The sequence below is a fragment of the Tenrec ecaudatus genome, chromosome 1 (genome assembly GCF_050624435.1).
Source record: "Tenrec ecaudatus isolate mTenEca1 chromosome 1, mTenEca1.hap1, whole genome shotgun sequence".
Classification (NCBI taxonomy): Eukaryota; Metazoa; Chordata; class Mammalia; order Afrosoricida; family Tenrecidae; genus Tenrec; species Tenrec ecaudatus.
Window position 1 is genome coordinate 261146952 of NC_134530.1, and position 20190 is coordinate 261167141.

Genomic DNA, 20190 nt, shown 5'->3' on the forward strand with positions numbered 1-20190 from the left:
TCTGGATAGAACGATCAATTTTCATAACTGAATGCTCCGAATCAAATCAAACACTGAAGACAATTTCAGTTTGCTTTCTGTCCATTAAGAATCTGAAAGGCACTTACTTTAGTTCTCTTTTAATCTGACTCTGGATTCTTTTTATTAAAAGTAGACCACCTTTTATTGCTAGGTCTGAGCAATAATCACTTTCTTTTTTGCTTTGTGGCAAGAATATACACCCATCAACTCAACAGTTTCTACATGTGTAATTAAGTGAAATAGATTACATTTAAAAAATCATTTTTGGGGGGCTCGTATAACTCTTATGACAATCCATACATATATCCATTGTGTGTCAAGCACATTTGTACATTTGTTGCCATTATCATTCTCAAAACATTTGCTTTCTACTTGAGCCCATGGCATCAATCAACTCCTAAAATATATTACATTTAAAAAAATGTTGTAATCATTCTTATTGGTCAGGGTTTGAATACTCTAGACCCGTAATTTTTTTTCTTCCATATTTAGGTGAGATGACTGATCACTAGCGTCTCTTTTGAAGAGGCAGTGGGCTGCAACCCTAGGTCAACAGGTTAAAAACAACTGCTCTACAAGAGAAAGATGGAGCGGTCTGCTTCCATAAAGATACCCAATCTTGGGAACCCCATATACGGTTGCTATGAGCCAGAATTGACTCGATGGTGGTAGGTTTTGGTTTAACACCTCTTTTAGCATTAAGGAGAAGTCAAATTCAGCATCACAAACCAAGAACTGACCACCTGTTGTGTCTAGGACGCTGTGATAGATAGGGGTTGGCTAGGTAAAAAGACTGTTTCTCTTTTCTGTTGAACCAAAAATTCACTGGCATTGAGTTTATTCTAACTTATATCAACCCTATAGGACAGAGCAGAACTGTCCCTGAGTTTCCAAGGCTGGAAGTCTTTAGGGCAGCAGGCCTTCTCCTATGGAGCCCTGGGTGGGTGTGAAATGCTGATCTATGGTTAGCATCCCAACTTGGATCCTACTGTGCCACCAGGGCTCCATACCCATAATGGGATTGAAATGGTATCTCATATGGTTTTGATTTGCTTTTCTGATGGATGAGGGAGCCCTGCTGTGGTCTTAGGTAAGCAATGTAAGCCAAACACAAGGTTGGTGGTTCAAATCAGTTACTGTGAGGGAAGGAGATGGGGCTACTGGTTCCCATTCCGGTTTAATCTTAGAAACCCTAGAGAGGGTCACCGTGAGTTGGAATTAATTTAATGTCAATGAAGTTTGGTTTTGGGTTGGCTAATGATGTGGGGCATCTTTTCGTGCAGTTGGTGGTCATATCAATGTCACCTTTGGTGAAAGATGTACAGCTTTGGAAACCCAATGGGGCACTTCGTGTTCTATAGGCTGTTATGACTTAGAATCAACTAGATACCAGGGCGTTTGGTTTGAGATTTTGAGAAAGCAAGTTTGAAGCTTCTTAAAAGCAGGTGCCCACAGAAGGGGGTTAAAACTTTTGCAAATTAAATACTAAAGCTGGGTCACCAAGGTAGTGAAGTAGTCTGAGCAAGGCACCTCCCCCCCTTGTATTTACATAAAATGTAAGTATTTTCACATAGCCCTGTAATGCCACAGGTGGAGTTCTCACACCAGAATGAATTGAGGTCCAGAGAGACTGTAGAGGACTCAACCAAAGGTAGAAGCTCTGAGAGCCAGGTATGAACTGTCTTAGGTTTCCTTCTGCAGGGAAGTGTCTACACTCCAGTCTTCTCACATAATACAACAGATTCCAAAATTAGCAGTATATTTCCAGTATGAGTGAAATAGAACCAGATGTCATAATCAAAATCTCCTAAAAGATGTGATCTTCTGCTTACACTCCCCCTTAATAAACTAAACCCTAAATAAAATTTCATGGTTGTATTTCTGTCTTCATTCTATATAGACTGGGGTCTGTAGGTAAGCTGGCCCGTTCATCCTTTCTTTTCTAGAAAAAAACAATTTGGGGACTTTGCATATTCACCTTTCCAAGTGTTGAGGTCTTTTTCTAAACAAAATGCCATTGTACATATCTGGCCCAGAAATCTAGAGAATGCCTATAAGTATTACAATTTCAAAGATTCTGCTCATGTGACTTTTGATTCATAACTGCCTTTAATGGCAAAATCAATCACTGAATGGCTAACCACAAATTATATGTTATAACTCTAAATCCTTTTAAAAAAATAAATCTTACATCACGATGCTTTGCTATACAATGACTTGCGATGCAGTATCTTTTTTTCTTTTCCTTTTTTTTTTTCACTGTCCTCCCCTATTCAATCATGGCTGCCACAGGCAGGCAGGCAGAAAGCGTGAGGACATTCTTTCTTGCATCTGTAGGAAACCTTAAGATCTTTTTTTTCAAAAATAATTTTATTGGGGGCTCACACAATTCATCATAATCCAAATATACATCCATTGTGTCAAGCACATTTGTACATTTGTTAACATCATTATTCTCAAACATTTGCTTTCTACTTGAGCCCTTGGTATCAGCTCATTTTCCCCTTCCCTCCCCGCTCCTTCCTGTCTCATGAACCTGTCTCCCAGGGAGGAGGTTCTATGTAGATCCCTGTAATTGGTTCTCCCTTTCCACCCTACCTTCTCTCCACCCTCCCGGTATTGCCACTCACCACTGCTCCTGAAGGGATCATCCTTCCTGGATTCCCTGTGTTTCCAGTTTCTATCCATACCAGTGTATATCCTCTAGCCAGATTTGGAAAGTAGAACTGGGATCACGATAGTGTGGGGGTGGGGGGGTGGGGGGTGGGGGGAGGAGGGGACAGGAAGGAAGCATTAAAGAACTAGAGGAATGTTGTATGTTTCATCATTGCTACACTGCACCCTGACTTGTCTGCCTCCCCGCCACCCTTCTGTAAGGGGATGTACAGTTGCCTACAGATGGGCGTTGAGTCCCCAATATGCACTCCCTCTCATTCACAATATATTTTGTTCTTTGATGCCCTGTGATCACACAAGCTGGTGTTGTGCTTCCATGTGGGCTTTGATGCTTCTGAGCTAGACGGCCACTTGTTTACCTTCAAGCCCCCAGACATTATATTTTTTGATAGCTGGGCTTTCTTCACCACATTTGCTTATGCACACAGTTGTCTTCGAAATCATGTTGGGAAGGTGAGCATCATGGAATGCTAGTTTAATAGAACAAAGAGTTCGTGCATTGAGTGGAGACCCAATGTCCATGTGATGCAGTATCTTTTACAGGCTCTGGCCTGTAGCTCAGTAGCTTAAAGAACCCCCCCCCCCCAAAAAAAAAGAACCCCTGCCAGTGCTTCCTGTTCCATCTCTAAGACAGAATGCTCTAACAACACCCAGTGACTTCTGTGTGCACCGGCAGAATTTCTTTTAGTTTATGACTATAGATGCATACTAAAGGTATGGGTGATGGAAAGGCGCTATATCAACATCCATCCATCCCTTGTTTCACTCTAGGCAAGCTGACAAAGTTTATTTTTCTGTCTGAAGAAATCTTTACTGTAAAAGCCCAAGCACATTACATCTCATCTTCAAAAAGATTGCTCAGAGAGATATAGAGTCCAGTAAGCTGAAACCAAGCCCATTCTATTTGGAGGTGGTAGAGTTTATGTTGTAAAGGCAGAATTTGGAAATTATACTTGATAACTAGCAGGCATTAGTTCCACCTGATTGGATGACTACTTTCTATGTGTTTTGGAGAAAGTATTAATACCCTGGCCGGCACTTTGTTCGGATTGTGATAGAAATATGTTAGTTTCACCTTGACAAGCTTTCAGCTCTTGGCCAGGATTATCTGGCCACTGGTCAATTTTAAGACAGGTCCCTAAGGTATCGGGTTCCTCATAATCCAGCTTCCAACATGGTTCTCTTGATTTCTACCTTGTGAAGCTTGCACAAGCAAGCTTAGGATCTACAGAATATTGAGCAAAACCTTATTAACCACACTACTAAGGAAATATTAACAAAATGAAAGCATGAAGCAATAGCAGGGAAGAAGCCTGAGGAGAGGCCAGCAGCAAATGCTCACTGGAGCATGATGCACCCCCAACCTCAGGCAGCAGCTCCATGCTTCCATTTCTAAGCTGGAGATGCTCCCAAAACAGTGGCAAAGTGAAGCCCTAAATTGTTACACTGGGAAGGATGCTTCTGGTGGGAGGAATAGGTGCATTAGAAGTAAGACTAGTTGCCATCCATGTTTCCGACTCATGAGAACTTCAAAGTGGTGCAGAATAGAACTGTGCTGCACAGGTGTTCAATAACTGATTTTTCAAAGTACCGTATATATTTGAGTATAAGCCCACCTGAGTATCAACCAAGGCACCTAATTTTGCCACCCAAAGTGCATTTAAAATGTGCTGAAAACCCCAGCGTATACACGAGTATATACGGTAGATCTCTAGGCCTTGTTTTCAAGGCCTGGAAGACTTTAAACTCCAATCTCAGAAAGGAGCCCAGTGTGTTAACCATTTGCCACATTAGACAAATAGAGTTGGTTAAGGTAAGAGTTACCATAAGTCCTAGTCTGCCAGAGTAAACTATTGAAACTGTTGGTTCTGGAAGAAGGTCCTATCTCTTCTGAGTTTCTGCTCCTGTGCAGTCTTCATGTCTTGCTGCTTCTCTTGCTTATTTAATCTTTTATATCTCAAAAGAGATTGACTCAAAAACACATCCTCCACTAATCCTGCCTCAACATAACGAAGTCCCAAATAGAAAAATAACCCCAAGTATAGAAGTTAGGGTTTATAACATATTTTGGAGGGATATAACTCAACCTGTAACAAACATGATTTATGCTAGAGATAAGAAAGCTCACTTGAAATCTGTGTGCCAGCATATGTTAAGAAAGATAGGGTGATTTGAGGTTGAAAGATAAACTAGTCATTAATCCTGCCCATGTATCTCATGTGTTCCTGTATATTAATGCTTTAGGATTCCTGAGCAAAGATGAGTTTGGAGAATTAAGATGGACAATATTCTCCACTGGGTACTGGCCCTAAAATTCTTGCTCATTTGCTTTATAGTGGCAAGCCACTATAGGCTTAACTCTAACTTCCTTTATTTATTTGCCATGCGATTCTCCTCTTGCCCTCCAAACTTCTATCACACACCCTGAATTATAAACTCATTGGCCAATAATCCACACAGGTTTAGGCGCCCTTAAAAATCACTGCCACTGTAGTCAAAGGAATCCAACCTTAAAACCTAGAAGTTGATTGTACCCGCCCCTGCTTAAGAAGGAAGAGAAGCTTGCCCTATAGCTAGCTCTAGAGGCACACTCTAGTACAGAGAGGTACTTGATCATGCACTTTATTTAAATTTGATTATAGTCCAAAAATGAATTAAGACTGTTAAAAATTTATTCACAAGATAAAATGCAATACAAATAAAGTAAGCAGATCTGGAAATAAAGACTGAAAAATAAGAGCAGGAGAGAGAAAAGCAAAAAATAAAATTGGCATAAGAAGTAAATACTTGTGATAAAAACAAGTATTCCTGTTTGCTTGCAGGTTCTGACTTGAATTCAAATTAACATGCATCGATAAAAACTATATGTTCAGTGGAGATGTTTGCCTTGGTGTCCAAGCAACGTGATGTCTGGAAGAAAACTGGAGAAGAATCAGAATGAACATTCTTTGACTGCTGAGAGGGAGTCTTAAGAGTTATGTCTAATCACTCCCTAATCTGTTTAGGGATCACTGTTCTAACAGTCATCCAGGTTCTGCATGAACTCCTCCCAAGAGCATGCAGTTTACTTTGTTGCAAGGCACCATAAAGAGACCTCTTCATATTTCACTGAAATCTGCTTCCTAGTATTTTAAATATATATATATTTATTGTCCTTTTCGTGGTAAAACATACATATTGAAAAGTTAGTTGTTTTAACCATTTTAAATGTGCTATGTAATGACATTAATTACACTCATCATGTGGTATAACCATTATCAGTGTTTCCAAAAACTTTCACCACCTTAGACTGAAATTCGTACTTTTAAATAATAACTCATCCATTAAACCAAGTTATAAGGCTCGCAAAATCATCAATACCAGGATAACATCACACGTCTCATCAAAGAGAAGCAGGTCTAGCCATTACATTAGGAGTGAGTTAAAAATGTTTGGCTAGGATTTCTGGGAAGATGGCCACTGAGTAACACATACCAGAGGCACTCCGCAGATATCAGCCCAGGAGAGTTACTAAGAGGGAAATTCAACACTGCTGGATTGCAGGAGGAGCATCATATAGATAAGTAGGCACAGATCCACAAGGTTTTGAGAGGATGGGGGTTTTGGCTTACAACAGTGGAGGCTAGTTAGAGTTTGATCTTAGCCCTGCCACCGTCTCGGCCAGACCCAGGACCATTTGGAGCAGGCCCAGGGCCTTTATCTCAACACAGCCATTGTTTGCCGCAGCCCCGGGGCAGGAATTAGACCATTGCAGCCCCACAGGCTGGGATTGGGGCTGAGCTATATTGTTACTTTTGTTTCCCTCTCTTCTCTCTATCCTCCACAGTCTCAGTGGGCTTAGTTTCTTTCCCTCACCCTTTGTCTCTTCCCTGTTCTCTCACTGCCATCCTCCAGACCACTCCCTTAACCTAGGAATTTACTCCTTCCCTCCACCTAGTTAGGTGAGCTCCACCCTGTGTAGTGTAGTTTGGGCAGGGGAAAGCCCAGCTGCCCTCCACCAGGGGATATTCCGACCAACTTCTTCCTGGGGAATTCCTGCCTATGTGGCTAGAAGAGCTCCTATTTGTCCTCTGTGGACCTATGGGACTGAGGGAACTTCCTCCGGCCTACCTTAGTGCCTCACACGGCCTAGGGCAGCTCAGCCAACACTCTCCAACATTCCAAGCTGCTGCAAGAAACTCTGCTGAACCTTCACAGTGATCTACCTGGCCAGGGAAATTCTGCCCCCAGTTTGTGGTGTTTTACACTAAAGCAGGCAATCAACCAGCCTTCTGGGGCACTCCCCTTGAGAGTGAAGGCACAGAAAGATAAAATGGTAGGCTAATTCCTTAGTGAAATTAGCTGCAGGTAGTTCAAAGAAGCATTCTTACGAGTCTCTGAAAGAGTCAGTGCTCTTCGATTCCCAGGAAAATGGCACCTGGCTCCTCTAAAACAACGCAATGCAAACAGAAATCAGGCCAAACGACCTCAGTGAAAAACAGGAGAAACAAAAGGCAATGGCAGAAGATGTACATAGAAGAAGCAGACATAGATCTGTCACAGAAATAAATTTTCAGAATGCTGCTTGGAGTCATACAGGATATGAAGGACACAATACAGAAAAAGGATGAAATGATAGAGGAGATATAGTCCACACACCAAAGGGAATTATAAGAGCTTAGGGAGGAGGTAACAAAAACCAGTGGCAGACTCACAGACCTTGAGAATTGGATGGAGGAAGCAGAAAACCTCACCAGTGACCTACAGGACAATCAAGCAGAATGTAACAAATTCTGGGGGAAAAAAATCTCATAAGATCATCAGTGAAGCTGAAAATCTAAGAGCTATGTCTGATGCTATGAAGAGGATCAACAGAACAATTGGATTACTGGAGGAAGACACAACAAAGAAGTCATTTGCAACAACCGTGAGAGAAAATTTTCACAGTTCAGTGAATGAAAACCTGGCAACATTCAGGAGGCTAAAAGAACACCAGTTAGACGGGATCCCAAGAAGAAGTCACCAAGCCACATATTAATTAAACTATCCAACTTTGGGGAAAAGGAGAAAATCATGAGAGCAGCTAAGGAAAAAGAAGCAATCACATATAGAGGTTCCCAAATAAGAATATGCTCAGACCTCTCAGCAGAAACTATGAAGAAGAGGAGAGTGGAGTGACATATTCCAAAAACTGAAGGAAAATAACACAAACCCAAGAATAATCTACCCAGCCAAATTATTGATCAAGGTAGATGGAGAAGTAAGAGTCTTCCCAGACAAGTTAAAACTCAAAGAATACGTTAGAAGAAACCCAACCGTACAAAATATCCTTGCTAACCCAGTATGGGCAGAAGAACACTCACCGAGCATAAATAAGAGACCACCACGTAGAAAGACTCACTCAGATGGAAACAAGGAGAAAATAGACCACAAGATAGCATTGGCTTAAGAGTGAAAAGAAGTCATGAATGATACACACACACACACACACACACACATGCACAAGACACTGAAAAAGGAAAGTAGGAAAACTCCCAACACAAAAGGTTTAAGATGACATCACAGAGTCCGCAGATGGAGATAATACAATATCAATGGCCTGAACTCAGGCATTAAAAGACTGAGACTAGCAGACTGGTTTAGAAAACACAACCCACCAATCTGTTACCTACAGGAGACACATTTCAAGGTTAAAGACAAAAATAGGCTGAGAATCAAAGGCTGGAGAAAAGCATACCAAGCAAACAGCAATTCATAAAAAGCAGGGGTTGCAAACCTAATCTGAGATAAAATTGACCTCAAAGTGCAAACCATGAAAAGAGATGAGGGACACTATATAATGCTCAAGGAAACGGTAGACAAAGAACCACTCAGCTTGAATGATATATTCATCGAACAAGAGACCTGCTGGATACATCAACCAAACACTTCAAAAGATGAAAAAAGAAATCACAGCCTCAACAATTATAGTGGGTGAATTCAATACACTGGTCTGTGAGAAAGATAGATCACAGGGAAGAAACTCAATAACAAGGCTAGAGATCTAAACACTACAATCAGACAATTTGATCTGATAGATAGTTACAGAGCTTTTCCATCCAAATACCAAAAAAAAAAAAAAACACATTCTTTTCAAGCCTGCAAGGAATATATTCGAAGATAGACCACATGCTGGGACATAAGGTGAATCTACATAAATGTACGCACATTGATATCATACAGACATCTCTTTCTGACCATTGTTCTATACGCTTGGAAATGAAAAGGAAGATGAAGAAAACAAGCGCAAACAATTGGAGGATGAATAACTCAATTGCAAAAGGAGTGTGTACTGGCACAAATCAGAGATGAAATTAGGGAATTTCTATAAACAAAAGAGAATGAGCACACAACGTACCAAAACTTGTGGGACACAGCAAAGGCAGTTCTCAGAGGAAGTTTCATAGCAATACATGCACACCTGTAAAAGGAGGAGAGACTCATGACTAATATGCTAGTATAAAGTTTACAACAACTAGAGCAGAGTCAGCAGGACAATCCTACTAATAGCAAAAGAAAAGAAATAATAAAAATCAGGGCGGAGATTCAGGAGAGGGAAAATAAGAAAACTATGTGAAAAATTAATGCTGCTTAAAATTGATTCTTTGAAAGGATAAACAGAATCAACAGACTACTGGCAAATCTAACCAAAGAAAAGAGAGAACAAATTTCAATAGCTAGAATTAGGGATGAAAGAGGGGACATTACAACAGACCCTAATGAAATCAAAAGGATAATTACACAGTAATATGAAGGACTCCAATGAATTCAACTACAAACACATGGACAAATTCTTGAAAATACAATCCCTCCCTAGACTAACCCAAAAGGATGTCAAGAATCTCAACAGACTCATAGCAATAGAAGAAATAGATAAGGTTATCAAGGTATTAGCAACAACAACAAAAAAATCACCTGACCAGATGGCTTCACAGGCTAATTCAACCAAGAATTCAGGGAAGAGCTGACACCAGTCCTACACAAACTCTTCAAGACAAAGAAAAAGATGGCAAACTCCTGCACTCCTTCTGTGAAGCTGGTGTAACTCTGATACCAAAACCAGGCAAGGATCCCACAAGAATCAAGAACAACAGACCAGTATCCCTAATGAACATCAATGCAAATATCATTACAAAATACTGGACAATATATACAAAAATACATAAAACAAACAATTCACCATGACCAAGTGGGATTCATACCAGGGATGCAGGGATGGTTCAGCATACGGAAGACCTACATTTGCTACATTGACATGAAAAACTATAAGAACCATATGATAATTCCGATAGATGCAGAAAAAGCATTGGACAATATCCAACACCAATTCATTTAAGACACTCGAGAAGATAGGAAAGGAAGGAATATTCCTCAACGCAATACAAGGTATATATGAAAACCAACAACCAATGGGGTTATCAATGGAGAAATGACGAACACAATTCCACTTAAAAAGGAGACCAGGGCTGAATGAACTATCTGGAGGAAAAACAATGGGACCGACAGTTCCAGGGAGACTTCGGGTGGGGGGAGGTAGGAGGGTAAGGAAGTGGTGTTAACAAACACAGGGACAAGGGAACAACATGGTACCCAAAATGGTAGTGAGGGGGGAGTGGCCGGGTGGGGAATGATCAAAGGTAAGGTTGCGTAGAGAAGAGGTGTAACTGTAGCCCAGGTGGGGATGGAGCATGGTAGTAGGGCAGGAGGAAAGTCAAGGGAGATGGAGGAAAGAGCTAGGAGGCAAAGGGCATTTATAGAGGTCTAGACAAAGACATGTACATGCAAATATATATATGAGGATGGGGAAATAGATCTATGTGTCTATATTTATAGGTTTAGTATTAAGGTGGCGGAAGGACCTTGGGCCTCTACTCAAGCACTCCCTCAATGCATGAATACTTTCTTGTATTAAATTGGCACTCTACGAAGCTCACCCTCCCGACACAACTGCTGAATCCAAAGCGGGTGAACAAGTAAATGTGGTGAAGAAAGCTGATGGTGCCTGGCTATCAAAAGAGATAGTGTCTGGGGTCTTAAAGGCTTGAAGATAAACAAGCGGCCATCTAGCTCAGAAGCAACAAAGCCCACATGGAAGAAGCACACCAGCCTGTGCGATCGCGTGGTCCCAAAGGGATCAATTATCAGGCATCAAAGAACAAAAAAATCATATCATTGGCTGCACACCTCCATGATACTATCGCCAAAGACAAACGGGTACATAAGCAAATGTGGCGAAGAAAGCTGATGGTGCCCGGCTATCGAAAGAGATAGTGTCTGAGGTCTTAAAGGCTTGAAGGTGAACAAGCGGCCATCTAGCTCAGAAGCAATAAAGCCCACATGGAAGAAGCACACCAGCCTGTGCGATCACGAGATGCCAAAGGGACCAGGTATAAGGCATCATGCAAAAAATAAAAAGAATATATATATGTGTGTATATGTGTGTATATATGTGTATATACGTGAGTGTATGTGTGTGTGTGTGTGTATATATATATATACCATAGTGAATGAAGGGGGAAGTGAAGAGTGGAGACCCAAGGCCCATTTGTCGGTCACTGGAGATCCTCTCATAGAGGGGTTTAGGAGAGGAGATGGGTCAGTCAGGATGCGATGTAGTACCGATGAAGAACACAGCTTTCCCCCAGATCCTGGATGCTTCCTCCCCACAACTACCATGATCCGAATTCTACCTTGCAGGACTGGATAGGGCAGAGGTTGTACACTGGTGCATAAGGGAGCTGGAGGCACAGGAAATCCAGGGTGGACGATACCTTCAGGACCAGGGGTGTGAGGGGCGATGCTGGGAGAGTGGAGGGTGAGTGGGTTGGAAAGAGGGAACTGATTACAAGGATCCACATGTGACCTCCTCCCTGGGAGATGGACGGCAGAGAAGGGGGTGGGGGAAGGGAGACCCCGGATATGACAAAATAACAATCTATAAATTATCAAGGGCTCATGAGGGAGGGAGGAGCAGGGAGGGAGGGGAAAAAAAAGGACATGATGCAAAGGGCTTAAGTGGAGAGCAAATGCTTTGAAAATGATTAGAGCAAAGAATGTACGGATGTGATTTATACAATTGATATATGTATATGTATGGATTGTGATAAGAGTTGTATGAGCCCCTAACAAAATGTAAAAATAAAATGATTAGGGCAAATAATGTACAGATGTGCTTTATACAATTGATGTATGTATATGTATGGATTGTGATAAGAGTTGTATGAGCCCCTAATAAAATGTTTTTAAAAAGAAAAAAAAAAGGAGACCAGCATAAGGCAAAGAAAAGACATCAAAGGTATTTGTCTGGGGAAGGAAGAGGTGAAACTATCATTATTTGCAGATGATATGATTTCATATATGGAAAATCCCCAAAGCTCCAAAAGGGGAGTACTGGAAGCAATAGAGGTTGGCAGAGTGTTAGGATACAAGATCAACAAACAGAAGCCCATCAGACTGTTATACCCATCAGATAAGACCACAGAAGAGATTTAAAATTTGGTACCTTTCAAAATAGCCAAGCACAAATGGAAATATCTAGGGATATACCTGACTAAAACAAAAGAGCTATAACAACAAAACTATAGAACACTATTACAAGAAACCAAGAGTGACCTCAGCAAATGCAAGAATATCCCATGGATTGGCAGACTCAATATAGTAAAGATGTCAGTTCTGCCCAAGGCACTATGTAAGTTTAATATAATCACCATACAATTACCCTCATCTTTCTTCAAAGAAATGGAAAAACTGATTACCACTTCATATGGAGAGGGAAGAAGCCCAGAATTTGCAGAGAACTCCTCAAGAAGAAGGACACAGTGGGAGGGCTTGCTTGACCTGACCTTAGCACATATTATACAGCCACAGTTGTCAAACCCCCATGGTACTGGTATAATAACAGATACTCAGACAAACAGAAAAGAACTGAAAGTCCAGAAATAAAATAATCAGTATACAACTGATCTTTGATAAAGGCCCAAAAAATATCCAATGGGAAGCAGATTCCCTGTTCAACAATTGGTGCTTGAAAAAATGGATATATACCTCAAGAAAAATGAAGCAAGACCCTATCTTACTCCATGAACAAGAATAAGCTCGAGGTGGATCACAGACCTTGAGGTAAAGTCCCAAAGTACTAAAGCCATCAAAGAGGAAATTGGGACCAACCTGAGAATTTTGGCACAAGGAATAAATAGGGTATCAGAAATAGGGAAGGACACAAACACAGAGGAAGTCTAAATAGACAAGTTGGATATACTAAAAATTAAACGCCTGTGTACATCGAAAGAATTCACCCAGAGAGTAATAAGAGAGTCCACAGACTGGGAAAACATCTTTAGCAATGACACATCAGACAAAGGCCTTATTACTAAAATCTAGACTATTCTGCTAGCTTCCAAAAAGAAAAAAACTAATTTCCCACTGAGGAGGTGGGCAAAGGAACTGAACAGAAGTTTCACAGGGGCAGAAATCTGAATAGCCAATAAACATATGAGAAAATGTTCCCAATCTGTAGCCATAAGAGAAATACAAATTAAAACAACAATGAGATACCACCTAATACCCTCCAAGATAGCCCAATTCAAAATATCAGAAACCAACAATTGTTGGAGCAGCTGTGGGGAGACAGGAACTCTCACCCACTGCTGGTGGACTTGTAGGTATGTATGTACAGCCACTATGAAAATCGATATGGCAAAATCTAAAACAGATGGAAATTGAGCTACCATATGACCCAGGAATCCCCCTACTGGGTATATACCCAGAATAGACAAGAAACAAACCATGGCCAGACATCTGTGCTCCAACAGTCATTGCGGCACAGTTCACAATTGCAAGGAGTTGGAAAAAACCCAAATTTCCATCAACTGACTAGTGGATTAAAAATCTGTGGTAAATACATCCAATAGAGTACTACGCATCGCTAAAAAGCAGTGATGAATGTATGAATCACGTCGGTTCATGGGAAGAACTGGAATAAATTATGCTATGTGAAGTAAACCAAGCACAAAAGGATACTATATGAGTCTGCTGAGGCAAGCTTAAAAACGCAAATGGGAAAAAGATTAAAAAGGTATACAAACCTTCCTGGGGTGAGGACCAGGTAGTATGGCAGGGGCCAAAACAAATCCAGGGATACATATGGTACCTAACTAAAAAGGAGGGGGGGAAAGCAAAAAAAAGAGATGGGTAACGAGGGAACAGACTTCAACCCAGTGCTCCAAGATGTGAATGCAACATACCAATCCCAACTATGTGGACACCTGTCCCTCCACCCAGAAGAACTTATTTCAGAGGATAGCACTGAAGCTGCAGCTCAGGGAGAGGGGCATGTCTGATCAGAGTACATGGGAGCAAATGAAGGGGGAGGAAGAGGAGAGAGTGGAGCACATCCTGACCCACCAAGCCCTGAGGACAATATTCTCACTCAGAGCAGCCAATCCACATAGAAGACGATATGGCCGGCCCTAATTTGAGACACAACATCCCTCACTGATCCATAGCCCTACAGGGACAACACTGAAGACATAGTGTAGGAATTGCACCCTATCTGATTCCAGCACACCGAGGCAAAACACTAAGGGCGTGCAACAGAACAGCAAGGGGAACAGAGCAAGGAAGTCCCCAGGGAATATCAAAAATAGACTTTGGGGCTAGGGCTTGGCACCCCATCAGACTTGACCAGAAAACACTCCTAAAAGCCAACAAACAGTCCTTGAACTAACTAAAGGTTTTCTTTATTGTTGAGGTGGTTGCTTTTCTTTGTCATTGGCTTTTTGCAATTTTGTTTTGTTTTCTTTTGTTACTTTGTTTTGCTCTGTCTTGTTTTTGTGCAAGTTATTATCTCCATATGTCTGTCTAAATAAGATAGGCTGAATGAATAATCTGGAGGAGAAAACAACAGACTGATGGTTCCGGGGTGACATGGGAGAGAGGGATGTGGGAGGGAAAGGAAGTGGTGTTAACAAACCCAGGGACAAGGGAACAACAAGAGATCCAAATCGGTGGTGAGGAGGGTGTAGGAGGCCTGGTAAGGCGTGATCAAGGGTAATGTAACCGAGAGGAATTACTGAAACCTAAATGAAGACTGAGCATGATAGTGAGACAAGAGGAAAGTCAAAGGAAATAGAGGAAAGAACTAGGAGGCAAAGGGCATTTATGGAGGTCTAAATAAAGGCATGTACATATGTAAGCATATTTATATATGAGGATGCAGAAACAGATCTATGTGCACATATTTACAAGTTTAGTATTAAGGTAGCAGATGGACATTGGGTCTCCACTCAAGTACTCCATCAATGCAAGAATACTTTGTTCTATTAAACTGGCATTCCATGATGCTCACCTTCCTGACATGATCGCTGAAGACAAAGTGCGTGCATAAGCAAATGTGAAGAAACCTGATGGTGCCCGGCTATCAAAAGATATGGCATCTGGAGTCTTAAAGGCTTGAAGGTAAACAAGCACCCATCTAGCTCAGAAGCAACAAAGTCCATATGGAAGAAGCACACAAGCCTGTGTGATCACGAGGTGCTGAAGGGATCAGTTGTCAGGCATAAAGGAACAAAAAAATCATATCATTGTGTGCTCACCTCCCCGATAGAACTTCCGAAGACATAAGGGTATATAAGCAAATGTGGTGAAGAAAGCTGATGGTGGCTATCAAAAGATATAGCATCTGTGGTCTTAAAAGCTTGAAGGTAAACAAGCAGCCATCTAGCTCAGAAGCAACAAAGCCCACATGGAAGAAGTACACCGGCCTGTGTGATCACGAGGTGTTGAAGGGATCAGGTATCAGGCATCAAAGAACAAATAATCAAATCATTGTGAATGATGGGCAGTGCAGAGTGGGTACCCACGAACCCATCTGTAAGTAACAGGACATCACCTTACAGAACGGTGGTGGGGAGCCAGTCAGGGTGCAGTGTAGCAACGATGAAACATATAACTTTCCTGTAGTTTTTATTGCTTTCACCCTTCACCTGCCCACCCCACACCCCACTATCATGATCCCAGATCTACCTTACAAACCTTGTTAGGCCAGAGGAAGTACACAGGTACATATAGGAACTGGAAACACAGGGAATCCCAGACAGAAGATCCCTTCAGGATCAGTCCTGAGAGTAGCAATACTGGGAGGGTGGAGAGAGGGTGGGGTGGAAAGGGGGAACCAATTACTAGGATCTACATATAACCTCCTCCCTAGGGGATGGACAACAGAAAACTGGTGAAGGAGACATCGGACAGTGTAAGATACGACAAAATAATAATAATTTGTAAATTATCAGGGGTCATGAGGGAGGAGGGAGTGGGGAGGGATGGGAAAAATGAGGAACTGATACAAAGGGTTCAAGTAGAAAGCAAATGTTTTGAGAATGATGATGCCAACAAATGTATAAATGTGCTTGACACATTGAATGGATGTATGGATTAAAGTTGTGTGAGCTCCCAATAAAATGATTAAAAAACCTTTGATTTTAAGAATTAATCATATAATTATTTCAAATATAAGAGGGGGCTCCAAAAAGTTTGTCCACTTTCCCATGAAAATTTTGAAGCCACCAGTAATGTTACTTTAGATTTAAAAAGTATAGAGAAGTGAAAGGAAAGAGATGTAGACAATTTGTGACATATAAATTCTCTTTAAATTCATTTTAGGTGGTATAATGATAACTCTTCACTTGCTGCATACATTCCTTGTGCTTATGTGATGTATCTGCAGATATGTGGCTTCCTTGTCTGAGTATGAGATGGGCTGGGAGGCAGGGGTTGTTTATTGTGATAATTACTGTTTTCATTTTGGGGGGAAGTTTCTAAATCTTTGCTTCATTTTACCCATTAGAAACAAGTAGCTTAGGAGGGGAAGGGGAAGGTGGGACAGAAAGGGGAACCGATCACAATGATCTACAGATAACCCCCTCCCTGGATGACGGATAACAGAAAAATGGGTGAAAGATGTCGGACAGTGGAAGACATGAAACCATTTTTTTTTTCTAAATAATCAAGGATTCGTAAGGGTGAGAAAGTCAAGGAGGGAGAAGAAAACAGAGCTGACACCAAGGGCTCAAGTAGAAAGAAAATGTTTTGAGAATGTTGATGACAACAAATGTACAAATGTGCTTGATACAAGGGATGGATGTATCGATTGTGGTAAGAGTTGTATGAGCCCCAAATAAAATGATTTAAAAAAAGAAAAGAAAAAAGAAACAAGTAGTTTGGTTTATGTCTGGGGTCTTTTCTTTTTCAGATACAGCTAGACATAGAATAAATAGTTAAGAAGAATAAAACTGCATATAAAAAGGGAAATATTCATAATGGTACATTCTGCTGAAAATTAAACCAACATGTATTTATTTAAGTAGAGCAAGGTCTATGAGAGACACAGGGTAACCTGACTCACGGTGTCTCCTTGCACCCTGGAGTAGGTTGGGCATAAATCTATACAAGAGGTTGTTATTAGCTGCTGTTCAGTTCTGACTCATGGCGCCCACACGTATGCAGAGTGGAACTGTTCTGTACAGCAGACCTTGCTTTGAGGCACCTCTGGGTGAGTTTGAACTGCTAGCCTTTTGGCTACAAGTTGAGCATTAATTTGGGTTTCCCAGGGACTCCCAAATTATGAGAAATATATAAAAGATGAGCTAACATAGTGCAGAAATAGTGGGGTCTGAATGACTACTAAAGACATATGGGACCTTAGTTTAATAACTATAAATCATAACTTATAGTGTGGCAAGTAGCAACACTTAGGGAAGTATGGGACAAATTATCTGAGCCTGGAACTGTTTTGGCAATTTCGGACACGGGATTGTTGAAGGCGTTACACAATGAGCATGAACTGTGTAACAGAAGGAATGGTCACTACTACCTTCAGTCTTTATTCCATGGGGAAATGAGAAACGACCATTTCAATTGGCAGAGGAGAGCATCCTGGAGAATGTCTGGGGTGTATTTGCAGATGATAAAAAGACCCAGAGCAGAGTGTGGAAAAGAAAATTAAGACCATATGCTGCAGGGCCACATAAAGGCTAAGATACTATAAAAAGGTGTTTCTTGGGGAAGAAATGAGAAACTCTTAGGTGCACATGGACAAACTACTGAAAAATTTAAATGACACAGATATCGCATCAGTAGGGGCTGAAGGCCAGTTAGAAAGTTATTGTAACCTTCTAAGCAACAATGAGGATTGAGCTAGGGCTTACATGAAAATAAGATCAAGAAAAAACAAAATCTAGATTCACTACTATCAAACTGACTCACGGTGACCCTAGAGGACAAAGTAGAACTGCCCCTGTGAGCTTCCCAGACTTTCACTCTTAACTTTCTCTTGTTGAGAGGCGGGTGGTTTTGAACTGCTGACCTTGCAAATGGTTGCCCAACTCGAAATGTCATCAAGAAACAACTGTTTTGGTGAGTTGGGGGCAGAGGATGAGATCAATCCTAGACCTGTTGGTATTCGAGGCAATGGCAGAGTGCTCATGGAGTTGTCTAAGCAGTGGAAAGGACACAACTGAACTAGCAGAGAGGGAGACCTGGTCTGGAAAGAATATGCACAGAGATTGTGTTTTAAGCTATGGCACTGTCAAAGCAGTGTGTGCAGATGAGGACTGGGATTTTTGGTTTAGCAAAGAATGCTGGAGAAGGCAGAGGAATTCAGAGGAGGAAATATGACAGGAGACAGCTTGTTTTAGAAAGGGTTACAGCTAGCAGCTTCCAGAGCAGAGTACAGGACATAAGGACTCTTAAAAATAATTGATAACTGACTTCTTTGTTGAATTTAAGGAGACTATGTGTGAGCCTAAGTGGCATTATGGGTCATGAGCTGGGCTGATGACAGCAAGGTGAGCAGTTTGAACCCACTAGCCGCTCCATGGGGAAAAGATCGATAACACTACTTTCTCCCACACATATTTACAGCCTTGGAAGCCACAGGGAACAGTTATATTCTGTCCTACAGGGTTGCTATGAATCAGAATGGACTTGATGGCAGTTAATTGGGATGTGTCAAAGCTGGACAATGAATTAAGGAAGACTGGGAAGAAATCTATCTTGGGAAAAGTACAACCAGAATGCTCCTTAGAAGTGAGGATGAAAAAAAAAAGTGAGGATGGTGAGACTTTGTTACATGTACTTTTGGACATGTTATTAGGACAGACCAGTCCTTGAAGAAGGACATCATGTTTGGTAAAGTAGATGATTAGCAAAAAAAGATGTCCTGCAATGCAATGGATTGACTCAGTGGCTGCCAAAATGGGCTCAAACATAGCAACAATTGTGAAGCTGGAGAAGAACAGGCAGTGTTTCATTCTGTTGTACAGAAGGTTGCTATGAGTCAGAACTGATATGACGCTACCCAATAACAACAATGTAGCAGGAAAATGTTTCACAAAGAGGACGAAATAGAGGCATAAACTAATTGTTGTGGAATAAAGAGTTACCAATGTCTGGTGACAGAGGGGAAGGTGTCATGGTAGAGAAAGAGAATAAATGAAGTCCTAGAAAGGAAAATTAACTCATCATGAAGGGAAGTTAAGGCAACAGGGTTGATGGGTGGGCCTTTCAGAAAACTAGATAGAGTGCAGAACAGCTATTTTTAAGGAGTATGTAACAGAACAAGAAACAAATGACTACAAGTATTACCTACAACTTTCCAAGATATTGGCACGGAGAGCCTGTTTCCGCCTGCATCTGCCTTTACTTTCTACAGGCCCAGATCTCACAAGCCAGCTTCAAGATCCTACTTTGTAACACAGAGGCTGTACAGACAGACTGGTCTGGTCTGATTATGACTGGAAGAAGGGCAACACTGGCACACAGGAAACAGCCTCAGAAAAGACACTGACCATAAGATAAGAGGAGGGACAATTGGGAAAGAATGCACGAAGATCGGAGAAGTTCTGACAACGGAGAAGGAAGCTGAGGAGTCTAGGTTCTCAGAAAAAGGGAAGACAAGCTGGGAGAAGTAACACTGGACCTGTGATGGAAAAGCATGGGTAGACTTTCAGCACTACCGCACAGAGGACATTTGATGAGACATTATCTAGAAGGAAATACAAAAGCAAAGGAATCACACAGTTGTCCAACGGTGCTTATTGGCAGCAACGACTTGCTCAAGAAACATTTGTATTGCTACCTGGAGAACAAGATGGCAAGACTCACCAAATGGCCATAACAAGGTAGGTAATAAAGATGGGCACTACATTAGTTGATGGATTTCAAGGGACTAATAAAGAATCAATGTAATTGTTAACAGGTTCTGGACCTGGTTAAAAAAGAGGCAATTGAAATCAGAAGATGTCAGAGGTCAAGTGATTAAAAGCTAAAAACATGTAGCAAAAAGCAGAGCTTGTCAACATGAAAAAACAGAGTAGCTGGAAAAGTTTTTGGAGGGGTTTTAAAGGCTGAGATGTTAGTAGGAGTTAACAGGAGTCGAGGCGTTAGAGGGTAGGGAACCAGGAGTAACAAAAACATGGC

General features: G+C 41.3%; 1 protein-coding gene across 7 annotated transcripts in view; it reads right to left on the reverse strand.

Annotated features, from left to right (window-relative positions):
• ARV1 (ARV1 fatty acid homeostasis modulator) overlaps nucleotides 1–20190 on the reverse strand; it is a 45305-nt gene that overhangs the window by 12146 nt on the left and 12969 nt on the right. Inside the window, exons 6-7 of one of the 7 annotated variants that reach the window (XR_012779742.1) lie at nucleotides 9074–9136; nucleotides 5304–5607 (exon numbers count right to left, since the gene is read on the reverse strand). The exons of 3 other annotated variants lie outside the window; for them this stretch is intronic. The gene's annotated coding sequence lies outside the window, so the exon portion shown is untranslated. Of the gene's footprint in view, nucleotides 1–5303; nucleotides 5619–9073; nucleotides 9137–20190 lie in introns of those variants that run through there. 3 more of the 7 variants (XR_012779740.1, XM_075531878.1, XM_075531856.1) reach the window with 3 other exon arrangements.